At 43.4% G+C, this 12,907-nt stretch overlaps 1 protein-coding gene across 1 annotated transcript in view; it reads left to right on the forward strand.

Annotated features, from left to right (window-relative positions):
• The first annotated feature begins 11,627 nt into the window (after positions 1–11,627).
• LOC146575182 (poly(rC)-binding protein 3-like) overlaps positions 11,628–12,907 on the forward strand; it is a 79,727-nt gene continuing 78,447 nt past the window's right edge. The window contains exon 1 of the mRNA XM_085275699.1: positions 11,628–11,667. The gene's annotated coding sequence lies outside the window, so the exon portion shown is untranslated. The remainder of the gene's footprint in view (positions 11,668–12,907) is intronic.

Below are 12,907 nucleotides of genomic sequence, written 5' to 3' on the forward strand. Positions count from 1 at the left end.
TCATTAATCACTCACCGCACGGCACCGCGCTCTGTTTTGACTCATAAATTGTGCTGTGGAATCATATTACTGAGCGTGGTGTTTGTAAAAACAGCAGAAGGTGAGTCCAAAAGGATTCACTTCCCTTTCCTGACATTTCTGATCAAACATCATCCCTGAATATTTTGGTGCTTTCATTTTCATGCTACAGTGAAAAGGGAAGCACTGGACCTCATGCTTTAGTGCAAACTGACGCTATCGTCTCTCTGCCATAGTTCAGACAGACTCACTTCCTTCCATTATGTGCATCACTGATACTGAACCAGTGCACGGTGCCAGCCGGTATGTGATGGCACCATGGGGAACCACTTTAAAACAGTTCTATGAGAAAGCTCCAAGTCTTAATAGGAATTATGGAAAATTTCCCATAGCATCAAAAAAATAATGATTTATTTTTTTAGGGGCATTTTAGAACTAAAATGCTAAAACATCTGCTTTTCAGATGTTTTAGGTTTAATATCAGGTCCTGTGGCTCCGTGAATGTGAACTCTGTAGAGTGGAATATGTGTGTGATCTCTCACAGTGGACTCTGAGGCCTGTGGAGACCACATGTGTGATATATTTTACTTACAGCTTCTCATACACAGAGAACACAACAGTCTTTAAAACAGTCCAGATTAAGTGAATAGCTTCAGAGAGATTAAAGCTGCAATATGGAAAACCTATATGAACGTCAGTGTGATATTCCTGACCACCGAGTACAAATGCAAACTAGAAAGAGCAGTTTTCTCCTAATATTACAGGCCTCTCGACTAACCTTTTGTCACGGCTGCACCAGCGTTAGGTGCACCCAAAATTTTCAGCCTTCATTTAATAGCTGTCCATAAGTTACCGTATTTTTCGGACCATAAGGCACATTAAGCGAAACAAAACAGTCAGATGAGATAGCATAGGTAAGCATGTCTCCGAACAGGAGCCATTTTGTGGTCCTTATACACACATAATATAATATTACGTTGAATCACAGTACGTATCACTCCGCGAGGCTCCGTAATGCTCCAACAATCCATCAAGCGGTGCGGCTTCGTAGCTTAGCAAAGTCGAGCTAAAATGTTTTGACAGATTTCTGAGCGCCGTGTAGCACATGACATCAGTTCGAGGTCAGTAAGCACAACCAGAATTCATACATAAGGCGCACTTTTGAGGAAATTAAAGGATTTTAAGTGAGCCTTATAGTGCGGAAAATACAGTACTGAACATGTTCTTGTGCTTCACTGAGCTGAAATTTAAACTTAAAATATTACGAGATGTATCAAATAAAAAGAAAGTCAAAATTAAAAGTGCCTCAAAGGCTTCAAACTGAACATCTTAATATCTGAACATCTTACCGTGGGCGTGGGCATCTGAGAGGCTCCGCCCTTGACTATCTCTGATTGGTTTACACCACGATATGGGCATAATGCATGTCTGCTGTTGACCACACAGAGACTTTCAGAGTTGCAGAGACTGTTTTTTCAGGATGTTTAGTGCAGGGAAAGATTTGACGGAAGAACTGAGATGAATCTGAGCTCTCTGCCAGACTATGCACAAAGTAAAATGTATGAAGAAAATGGCAGATTAATAATCGTCGGCTTCTCCTGGTGATCATCAGAACAAGTAAAACACGCTGGTCCTTTTCACAAACTAATATTAGAGAAAATATGCAGCATGCTAAACACCCGCTTATCAGGCCGTGCACGGTGTTCGGACGGGGGAAGCGCCTGGCGGGTTGCACCCATTGCACTCAAGCTGCGACGGTAAATAGTTTAGCCGGGGGAGACGAGGTCTATTTTTATCGCAGCAGACAGACGGAGGAGACACACTGGCAGGCTGACGCACAGGTTGAGGCTTCGGGGAGAGACGGCCAATCAGGCTCCGAGACGGACAGGGACGCAGCCAATCAGGTGGACGGGCAGACAGGTGGACACAGATGCAAACAGACAGGCTGTTACAAACCAGGAGGAAGAAATATCAGCGCCCACAGCACATTTTAAGTGGCTTTAGTGTTCCTGCAGGGCCGGCGTGGGCACATATCAGCTGTTAGTCAGTTAATCAACGAATCAATCAGAAGAAATGTTCATAAAGACAAAAATATCTGAAGACTTGCTTCCACCAAGATGTCTCATTTTGTAGTTTTTCTTTGTTGTGTGTGGCTGCAGAGTGAATCTGTCGAGGTTTCAGGCAAACACTTTAATGATTATGAGGCTGCGGTTTGAAGTGCCGTTGAGAAATTACGATCTGTCCCGGTTCTCGTTCCGGGCCGTAAAACAAACAGCACATTAAAGAGTGAAGCCTCCTCTAATATCTTATTCTAATCTTGCATTAACAGCGCATTAATGCAGCTGTGCCTTCGCTTTGGCTGCGTCTCATGCTTACATTAGCCGATCTTTTCATTACCTGTCTTTAGCGTTAAGGAGCTCACTGTGACTAAAGTGGTCTGCATGAGAACCCTGACCCAAACACGGGGCCCTAATGGAGTTTCATTAAAGGTCAAAGAAAGTATTTTCTTCCTCTTTCCAGGCAGATCGATCCGTGTTTGGAGTTAAAGATGGATCCAGACAGACCCTAGAAGACTGGCAGCTGTAATTGCAGCAAAAGCTGGTTCTACAAAGTATTGACTCAGGGGGCTGAATAATTGCGCACACCCCACTTTGCAGTTATTTATTTGTAAAAAATATTTGGAATCATGTGTGATTTTCGATCCACTTCTCACGTGTGCACCACTTTCTTTCACGTGGAATTCCAATAAAATTGATTCATGTTTGTGGCTGTAATGTGACAAAATGTGGGAAAGTTCGAGGGGGTCGAATACTTTTGCAAGCCACTGTACATCAGCGGGCCTGAACAGATTCACCTGTATTTGATTAGAGTTGGGCATAAACAGCTTGGTTGGCTCCTTTTCACCATGATACTGTCGTTCATTATTATTATCATTATTACAGCTAAAAGGAGAGCTTGATACAAACAGCTGATGAAGATGAGTTCATGGTCATTTTTGAAGCATAAACTGTAAGTAAAGAAAAACCTCCACCCTTAGAAATGAGATAATTTCTTGCTTTTTTGAGAAAGATGTCACACAAAGATGTTGCACAGTCCTCCACTGATAAACAAATAGACAGATTAATTTATATTTAAAAAAAGAGTTATATCCATGGTCGTAACTGAGGAGCGGGGTTTGTCCGGCCCAACTGTTGTTTTATGAGTTCGTCGAGTTCCTCCCATAAACTGTATTTAAAAGCTGGATGTTTGTCATTGTTATTGGTATTTTTTTAAACCTCATGTTGGCTTTTTCATTTTTTTTATTTGTTTAATTAGACGTATGAATTTGGCAGCTACAATTTAGTGCAGCAGGTAAAGGATTACGAAAACGTCCAGACGGTCTGTTGTATCATCAGTAGGGATGGGTATCGTTTAGGTTTTATCCGATACCGGTGCCAAACCGGTACTTTTGAAACGGTGCCGGTGCTTAAACGGTGCTCAAACCGGTGCTTAAAGAATGGAGAACACAAAATTGGTCCAAAAACCTCTCATGTTCAGCTGTTTTTTTTGTAAAAAGATAACAATGTTAGCCTTTTCTGCAGCTATGGGGCATATATGGCATCACTCTTGGCTGGAAGCAGTGCTTAAACAATGGAAAAAACACAAACTTTGTCCAAAAACCTCTCTTGTTTAGCTGTTTTCCACTTTTTCTTTGGTCATTTTAGCCTTTTTGGCCAGGGTGAAGGGAGTATCTGCCATCAAACAAGAAGACAGCCGCATGTAGCTATGATGATGTTTGCTAGTTCACCTTACATGCATTAATGTAATAACGTGGTTAGCCTACTCAACGTAAATTACACACGAACAACATTAAGCTACTCACGCAGAGAAGAACGGCTGCTGCTGCATCATCATCCTCATCATTTCTGCTACACTGGCAGGGCTAGGGGCCAGGACTCTCCTCTTCGGGTTTTTGGGGGATGTTGCTCTGGGTCCAATAACAGGCACCACACCCGCAGTAGATGTGCTCGGTGTGAGGTCTCGCAGCAAGCTATCAAATACGGCGCATTTCTCGGCTTTTAAAAAAACGCTATGCGTCGCCAGGTGTTTCATCGGATTCGAGGTGTTACCTCCTTTGACAGTATCACAGTATCAGCTTAAAGCACTTGTTGCTGCTGAGTTTGCATATTTTGCTGTGAAGTACAGCCAGACTTTTGACCGCTTCGCCTTGGGCGTTTTTAATCTGTAGCTCTGCTCTAAAAGAACGTACGTACCTGGCCCCGCCTACTATCCTCGGAAACATAAAATGATTGGCTAGAATCTAAAGTGTATCACAGCTCAGGAAAATAAAGCACCGAAATAAAGCACCGAAATGTGCGCTGCTTTTCGGTCTGGTTACTACCGTTTATGACAGAACCGGATACCGGTACCCATCCCTACAGACAAGTCATATCACACCTGCCAGGTATCGCCGTCATCACCATGTGAGCTGGTCCCTGTACTCAGTCGATGAAATCAAGGAGGGATTTCCTGCTTCAAACGTGAAGCCACATGTCGGGCCACAGATGTCTCGCTTTAACACACAAGTGTAGCAGCGTGTTAGCATGTTAGTGCAACATGCTAAGCACTGCCACCTGCACTTCAGCTGATGAAAGCATGAGATGAGATGTGGAGAAATAAGAAGTCGAATTACAAAGAAACAAACACAACTTTTCATGTTGTTTCCACCTGATTCTCCAGCTTTGAAGTCGGGAGAACGACCTCCACCAGCTGCTCCACGTCACACCAGAGGATGGCTACATGCATGAATTACTCCTGCAGCACAAAAAATATTTGTGACAGAAGAAGGTTTTAAGGAGGTACTTGGTTGTTGGCTTTAACTTTGACTTGAATGAATGTTTTTGCCTTCAAAGCGTTTCGGCGTCCGCTGTCATGAACACCTGATGAGGTCATCTGTGACATCGGTCTGCAGCTCTCCACCTCCTCCTCTCTGCCTGCTCTCTTTTTTCCCAGCACAGTTTGATCCACCTTTAGGGAGCTGTTGAGAAGTGAACTCCTCCACCCTCCAGTAATTATACAGTCCTGTGCAAAGCTTTGAGTAATGAGGCTCTTTAAATTTATAGATTCTTTTTACATACAACACTATCAAGGAGGTGTCTGATTGTTCCAGATTTATCCTGCGGCATGTCGGCCGGTCGTAAAGAACTATTTCTAGCGAGTCCTGAAATAGACGATATGATCCCCACAGAGTCCTGATCAGAGTCCAGATCCCGGCATTCCGGAGCCAGTCTGGGATCACGAGAGGTTCTGTCTGCGCTCCGTCTCTGCTGTAATATTCATAGATGAATGTTCTTGAACTTCAATGACGCACCTTTTATAACCTAAACCCTGCTTAGTCGCATCGTCACGTCACAGAGGAGTCATTACTCATGTTTCAGTCTCATGTCACTTGTGATTGGTTCACACGATCATGATTGTTGAGTCATGAGTGATGATTATAAAACAGACGCGTCCTAGGTGCTGGGAACCTCCTCAGAGATTTTGGTCCATGTTGGGATGATAGCATTGCACAGCTGCTGCATGACGAGAATCTCTCCATCCACCACAGCTCAAAGGTGACACTGTGGTCCTGGAGGGATGGACGTGGTCAGCATCAGTACTAGACTGAGTAGGCTGTGTAGGGTAGGTAGGACGCTCAGCTGGTACCACGGGGCCTCCTCTGACCCTCCTGAAACACTCAGACCAACAGCCAGGCCACATTCAGCCACTTAAATCATCTTCCTTCCTTATTCTGAATCCCAATCTGAACTTTAGCAGGTTTTCTTGACCAAGTCTGGTTACAAATTTGTGTTAACGAGCAGACGACCAGCTGATGGATGTAGGTGATGCTTTTTTCTGTGACGCTGCTTTATACTTGGTAAACTTTGTTCACCCTCGTTTCTTATTAGTTTCTGGATGTTTGCTGGAATTAAACCGTCTACGTTTGTGAAAGTCTTCATAAAAGAGAAACCTGCATGGCTCGGTGTGCGTGCACTGTGGCTCGGAGGGAAACGGCAGGTCTGTGTCGTGCAGATAAAGCAGACATCTATAGAAATGCTGCTTGAGTGCAGGACTCGTGCTGTGACTGCGTGTCCTTTTTTGGGTGGGTAGAAGCAGCTCCACTTGTTACTAAGTGCCCTTAAACAATATGCTTCATTATTTCTGGGCTCCGGCTGTGATGAGTGTTTTAATAGCAGTAGAATTAAAAAGGTAGATTTTTATTACCAGCCGGCCCTTGTTAGTGATCAGAAAGCTTTCTGTGGATATTATTCTTATCAGACGCAGCCGAACACTCATTTAATGTGGGCACGTATTTAGCTGACACCCTAATACTTGTCTCATTATGCAGGCGAAGCATCGTTCATTTGTTTTTCTGGAAGCCTCCACGTGTTTTCTCTGTCGGCAGCTTCTTTTTACATCCGATTACAAAGATGCTCCTTTTTTCTGCTTCGTTAACCTTGAAAGTGTTGAGTAAATATTTACCGTTAGTTAATATTTTTATTTCCTGAGAAAGACAAACAGGGAGATGAAGGGAGCTGGATTTGGGAGCTTTGCTGTTGTTTGGTTTGGTGTTTAAAACGTGCCGATGACGACCGATCTTCGCGCTCTGATTGACACTCGGTCCACTTCTGTGACCCTGAAACTGCATTTGTGTTTATTCCTCCTGCTTTGGGGACGTTTTCAGGGGTAAACAGGTTTCATGGCACCGCTAGGACTGTGGTGTTATTAAAAGAAGGAATCTGCAACAAGTTTGTACAAAACCAGCTGCAAAACAAGCTCCCAGAGTAAGCTTTCAGATTGAGGTGTCATTAGGACACCTGTGTGCAGACACTCAATCTGCCTGTTTGTTTCTGGGTCTGTGAAATGAGCCACAAACAAACTGGACGGAGAAAATGTGATCACACATTAGCTGTGGGTAATTGGCCAGTTTAATGGCAGTTTTCACCTCCCCACGTGCTATTTTCCTTTCTCTTCTTTTTGTTGTTACCTCCAACCAGCAGGGCTTTATAGGAGCAGGGATACATATCTGCTTTGAATTGGTTTAATGCAGAGATGTCAGGCATGTGGCAAAGTTAATAAAGCAAATATTTTAATAAAATGTTCGACTCCAGGAGTGGAAGTGTCAATCTCCAAAAGTTGTTTGAGTCGTGAGGAAATAAAATAATTCACTCTGACGAGTAAAGCGCTTTACACACACGCACTGGTGATGGCAGCTACATTGTAGCCACAGCCACCCTGGGGCGCACTGACAGAGGCGAGGCTGCCGGACACTGGCGCCACCGGGCCCTCTGACCACCACCAGTAGGCAACGGGTGAAGTGTCTTGCCCAAGGACACAACGACCGAGACTGTCCAAGCCAGGGCTCGTACCGGCAACCTTCCGATTACAAGGCGACCTCCCAACTCTTGAGCCACGATCGTCTGTTGGAAGGATTCTCCATCAGATGACAAGCTTCTCCTTAAAAGACATGTTTCTCGTAACAGTGCAAACTGCGTGGACTCCGCCTTCTTTCTGAGCTGATGTTGTTCTCTTTTCAAATTACAACAAAACATTCGTTCACAAGGAAAAACTTCCTTTTAACAGGAAGAAACCTCCAGTAGAACCAGGCTCGGGGGGGGTTGATTGTGTTTTCAGTTTATAAACACAATCAGTCTTTATTGTAGATCAGTGCATGAAATATGAATGTTTTTATTGAGTCACGCTGTGCAAATATGACCAGTGTTAAACTACAGTATCTTTACCTGGTGTAGGTAGAATTTATGAGCTTCATATTTGGTCTGTGAAGCTGTAAAATTGGTAAATGTGACTTAAGAAGTCACTGATGAGCTCTTAGCTCTTAAACAACAGTTTTTAATAAACCTTTTAGAAAAAAAAAACGTCTCCCCGTCGCTGCCGCATTCACCGCCTCGATTGGCGGTCGAGAGCTCTGAGCAGGTTCATGTTAAAGCTCAGTTTCAGTGTTGGTGTGAGCTCCTGATAGGGACCAGGGCCGGGTTTTAGTGCCTCCATGTCTCAGATTAAACTGACAAAAATTGAAATAAACATGAGAAAATTTCATTTTATTGTTACTTTTTCCTCTAATATTTTTCAGTAAAGCGTTTTTTCACACTTGGTTTTAGCTTAATATAGCTGACTCTAATAACCTTTATTCATGAAAGGCCTGCTGGGTTCAGGATGAAGGGTGTGTGTTCTTTGACACAAGTGGGTGGTGGTGAGTTTGTTTCTGTGGTAAAAGGAAACAAAACGAGCAAATGTACAATTTGTGAAAGAAACTTGGAGGGTGGTGGTTTTTACCGGAGAACAGTCAGCGTGAAGTCGCCCAAAAACCCAGTGAGTGCCTCTCTCTGTCCAGTCTTTGCTTTCGTGTTACAGGAACGTGAACACCGAGCTTTTGAGAACTCGCTGCCTAATTAGACTCCCTCCATTCTCCTCTAATGGGGCCTGATTTTTGACACTGAAATATAGACGTGTAGAATCAGCGTGTGTGTGTGTGTGTGTGTGTGTGTGTGTGTGTGTGTGTGTGTGTGTGTGTGTGGTACGGGTCAGGATCCTCACAATGTGTGCGATGTTGGTCGGAGAGATGGACAGGAGGGCTGCCGTCCCCCTGGACCTCATTATAGCTCTGAAGGGAGACGCGCACACGTTTAACAGCCGACATCTGGAAAAGGGCAGAGGGCACACGTTGACGCGCTCACGCCGGCACGCGCGGCTACACCAGCACAAGTCTGAAAAAGGGCATAGAGGGCTTAAAAAGAACGAACACACACACAGACACACACACAATGAGCGGTGGATCATGCCCATAGCAGCCATACAGCAGAGTCCTGGGATTCCAGGATACTTTGTTCCTTCAGCCTCTGTCGTCTTTTAGTCTGGTCATCTCTCCCCCTGCAGTTGTCACAGTGTTAAACAGCTGAGTGTCCTCTCTGACATCAGACACGCGCCCCGCCTTAGACCGCCTTTACAGCTCACTCACACACACACACACACACACACACACACACACACACACACACACACACACACACACACACACACACACACAAACATAAATTCCGTTCGAGTTGTTCCTCCCTGGAGTTTGTGTGAATGTCACGGCATGAAAAGCTCTTTGCTTTGGGCTCAGAAGCAATCTGTCTGCATTCGTTAGCAGCTGTTGCTTTGTGGAGGAGAACCTCGAGTTGATAATGGCTAAAAGTTGTGATTGACTTTATTCTGAGTGCACGAGGTTTGACCAGAGGTTTGGAAATTGCAGGTTTTGATTTGTTCTTTCACTGGATAAAATAAGAGCACTGGAAGCATTTGTGCTTTAAAATCATCTCTCCGGTCTATAAGGACTGAGTGTGAACACGGTCTGTGTGACAGTAAAATGGTAGCTGGTAGCTGGAACAAAGTTTAGAAATCCAAATCTACTCTAGTTTTTACATTTGTGTGACTGCAGGCTTCAGAGTGATGGTAGCTGTGCATGCAAAACATTAGTGAGACTGCCTCACGTCTCAGATACACTCAGCTGCCTGGAGTTCAGCTTTTCAGGGTTTTTGGTTTCTTATAAGTAACAAAGTAAAAAAAATTGTCAAAACAGTTTGATTTGTTCTGGTCTAAAGGAGTGCGTCTAGCACTATGACTGTACAAGCGATTAATGAAATAGAATATCTGTGCCCATGGTACTCCAGAGGTGACATTCCTCCTTATTAACAGTGCACGCTTTGAGTTTGCTGCATGGGACGATGTCGGTGTGTGTGTGTTCATGTTTGTAGCAGAGTGACCGGTGGGTGGAACGATTCTTCCACTCATGAATCGTCCCTTTGACATTTCCTCAGGGATTTTGTTCCTCCTGATCTTTGTACCTTTTTCTTCCGACCCTCTGAGGACTGGATGTCCGTATATAGGACTCAGTCTGTCTGTCACAAGGACTCAGCCCTGTTAGGACCTGTTCAGACGTTCTTAATGAATTTAACTTTGCATAAAGGTCTCGACTCGCATGTGGTTTGACACAGTTTCCAATATCCTGCCCTTTAGAACTCAGCTAAAGACCTGCAGCGAGTCTGCCATGATGCTGCCTGGTAATGATGTATTCAAGCCTCTCACTCGGTTTCTCGGTCATAGATTCAAAGACACGAGGTGCAGAATATTTCACCAAAACAGAACACCGGCAGTTATGACAGAAATAGATGCTGGTGCATCGTTACTGTCTCAAAAATAACCGAACCAAGTGTAAGCCGTGGTACGCTGAACACTGCTTTTGGAGCTGTCCGAGGGTCTCTGAGGTCGGGATGGGTACAACTAATGAGGTTAGCACAATAATAAAAAACAGCATGTATAAAGATCAGTTTGTGTTCAGGCCGGCACCCAAAACACAAATATGCAAAAAGCTTCCAACTGTAAACTGACTCAGGGACATGAAGGCGTTTTTAAGGTTCTGCTATCTCTGGGTGCTTATGGTAGTTTTTACTTTCACTAATTACTTTTATTGTTAATTTCTATAATGATATAATTATAATAAGTATTAATAATAATAAAATAAGTTTTTTTGCTTAGTTAGACCTTTCTTCTGTCTGTTCTTACCTTCAGTTAACAAACAGGCCGTTTGCTCCTAACTCGCATTTTACTTTGTTTACTTTGGTTCAAGGTAAATGATGTGATGTCAGTGGCTCAGTACATTTTTATTGAGTGAAAACACCTTTTAAGCTGGGTGGGCGGAGCTGTCTGAGCCCCGCCCACAGTAAACGTCCACCAGAAGTGATGCAAAATGAGCATTATAGACAAAAAAAAGCATTTCCTGGCATGCAATTCAGAGGTGCAGTTTTGTAACAGTGCAGTTTCACAAAGAGCTTTTCTTTCATTACTAATGAAGCAACAGTCAGAATAAATGGTTTTAGTGGTGAGAACTGTTAGTTCAAGTTTATTCTAATCTTTCATTTATTTATATTTTTCTCTTTCTCTCCAAACGTTTTTCCTTCAGGTCAAAAAATATGAAAAATATTTTATATTTACAGTACAAAAATATGTGTGTGTGTGTGTGCTTCCACAGCTGTGGCTCACTGGCTTCACAAACTAATTTGTTAATAAACTGCATAAATGAAGCTGGATGTGGACGTCTGTGGGCTCGGTGTCTGTTGTGTGGGTGTCTGTAGAAAAACAGCTCAGCAGGAAGAGTTTAACAATCTGAGACGTGCAGCAGCTGTTTTATGCCCTTTAAATAAGATGTAACATTTTCTTTATTCATTCTTTTTTTAACTTCATGCCAGAAACTTAAAAAAATGTAAAATGAGGTCAAACTGAAGTCTACGTCTCTCTTCATCATCTGTAAATTTCTCTCGTAGCACAAATGTTTTCCAACAAGCTTTAGTGGATTTTGAACATGGATGCAGCAAAGCAACGATTTTCTTAAAGAGAAAGTGGAAACGCATCAGAAATCCACTAAAATAAAAGCTGTCAGTGAGCTTCAGAGGCTAGCTGGCCTCCCTCGTTTCCTATGCTAGTGCTAAGCTAAGCTAACTAGCTGCTAGCTGGTCAGTGTGTTTGTACTGACTTTAAATCTGGTCTCGTTTGAGCAGATGGTAATCAGAGTATCTTTTTCTGTTCCCACAGGTCTTCCAGGAATGCCACGCCCACAGATCTGAGCAGCAGGTCAGTGAGTGAAATCTTTCTATGCTTCAGCTGTTGTGTTAAAATTTATCGGTTTTATTTTACTGTATAAAAAGAGATGAAGCATGTTTGAGGCTACGCAGAGCATGAAGAATACCGAGGAAGAATCTAGAAACTCCTGTAAGTCTGAGGATGGCAGTTGGATCAGAAACATGGCAGCAGTTTTGCTGCTCAGATATTTGCAGATTAAATCCTGTTTCTTGACGATGTCAGTAAATTCGTTAGAGCAGTTGTTGTCTGCTTCTGGCTCTCTTGCACAGCGCGTCTTTTGTCCCGTCTCCCTCCCCTCAGCCTCAGCTGTTCATATCAGATCACCGTCCCTTACTGAGATAGTGCAGTAAGGTTTGCAGGAGGTTTCTTCCTGTTAAAAGGCAGTTTTTCCTTCCCACTGTCGCCAAGTGCTAGCTCATAGGGGGTCATGTGATTGTTGGTGTTTTCTCTGTATTATTGTAGAGTCGTTACCTGCTAATATAAAGCCCCTTGGAGTGACTGTTGTTTTGATTTGTAAAAAGTAATGAAATCAAATTGAAACTGAATTAGTAATTAGTCTGTGGAGAGGTGAGACTCATGAGCATTATATTCACTTTGTATTTAATAAGTGAAGTCGGTGAATTTCAGCAGTGAAGCCATACCTGAGCTCATGAAGTCGTGCGCTTGTTGATGCTACGTGAACATGTTGACTCTCTAACAGGTATATGATGGTAAACTACAGACAATAATTGCGGATGCAGAAGCACCATATGATGCTGTGGCACATGTCAAATGCCCAGTTTTAAAAAAACAAAATCAATACAGAAATGTGTTGTTAGCTAGCTGCTGGTTAGCATTGATAGCGCCTTGAGGCGACTGTTGTTGTGATTTGGAGCTGTATAAATAAAGTTGAATTGAATCTCCTGGGCCCTATTTCAGGAAGCCGGTTTAGAAAACTCAGAGTGAAAAACGATACTCAGGGTTGAGTAACCCCGAACTGTCCAACTTGTAATATTCGGTTTCAGAAAGGCTGATAACAATTAGTTCAATCAACGCGGAGTTGCTTTAACCCCAAGTGAAGCGCGCGGACGAGGATACATAAAGCCCTGATAAGCGGAGCACAGATTAAGCGAGTCACCATGGAGACGGAGGGAAAGAAGGCGCGGTCAATGTATTTCACAGCGCTTGAGGCCGAAATTCTGATGGCAGCATATGCTGATAACATGCAAATTCCGCGGAAAAAAGTAACACA

This window comes from Mchenga conophoros, linkage group LG5, assembly GCF_057382185.1.
Source record: "Mchenga conophoros isolate Kocher_MC1m ecotype Shallow Benthic linkage group LG5, M_conophoros_male_GT1.1, whole genome shotgun sequence".
In the NCBI taxonomy this organism is placed as follows: Eukaryota; Metazoa; Chordata; class Actinopteri; order Cichliformes; family Cichlidae; genus Mchenga; species Mchenga conophoros.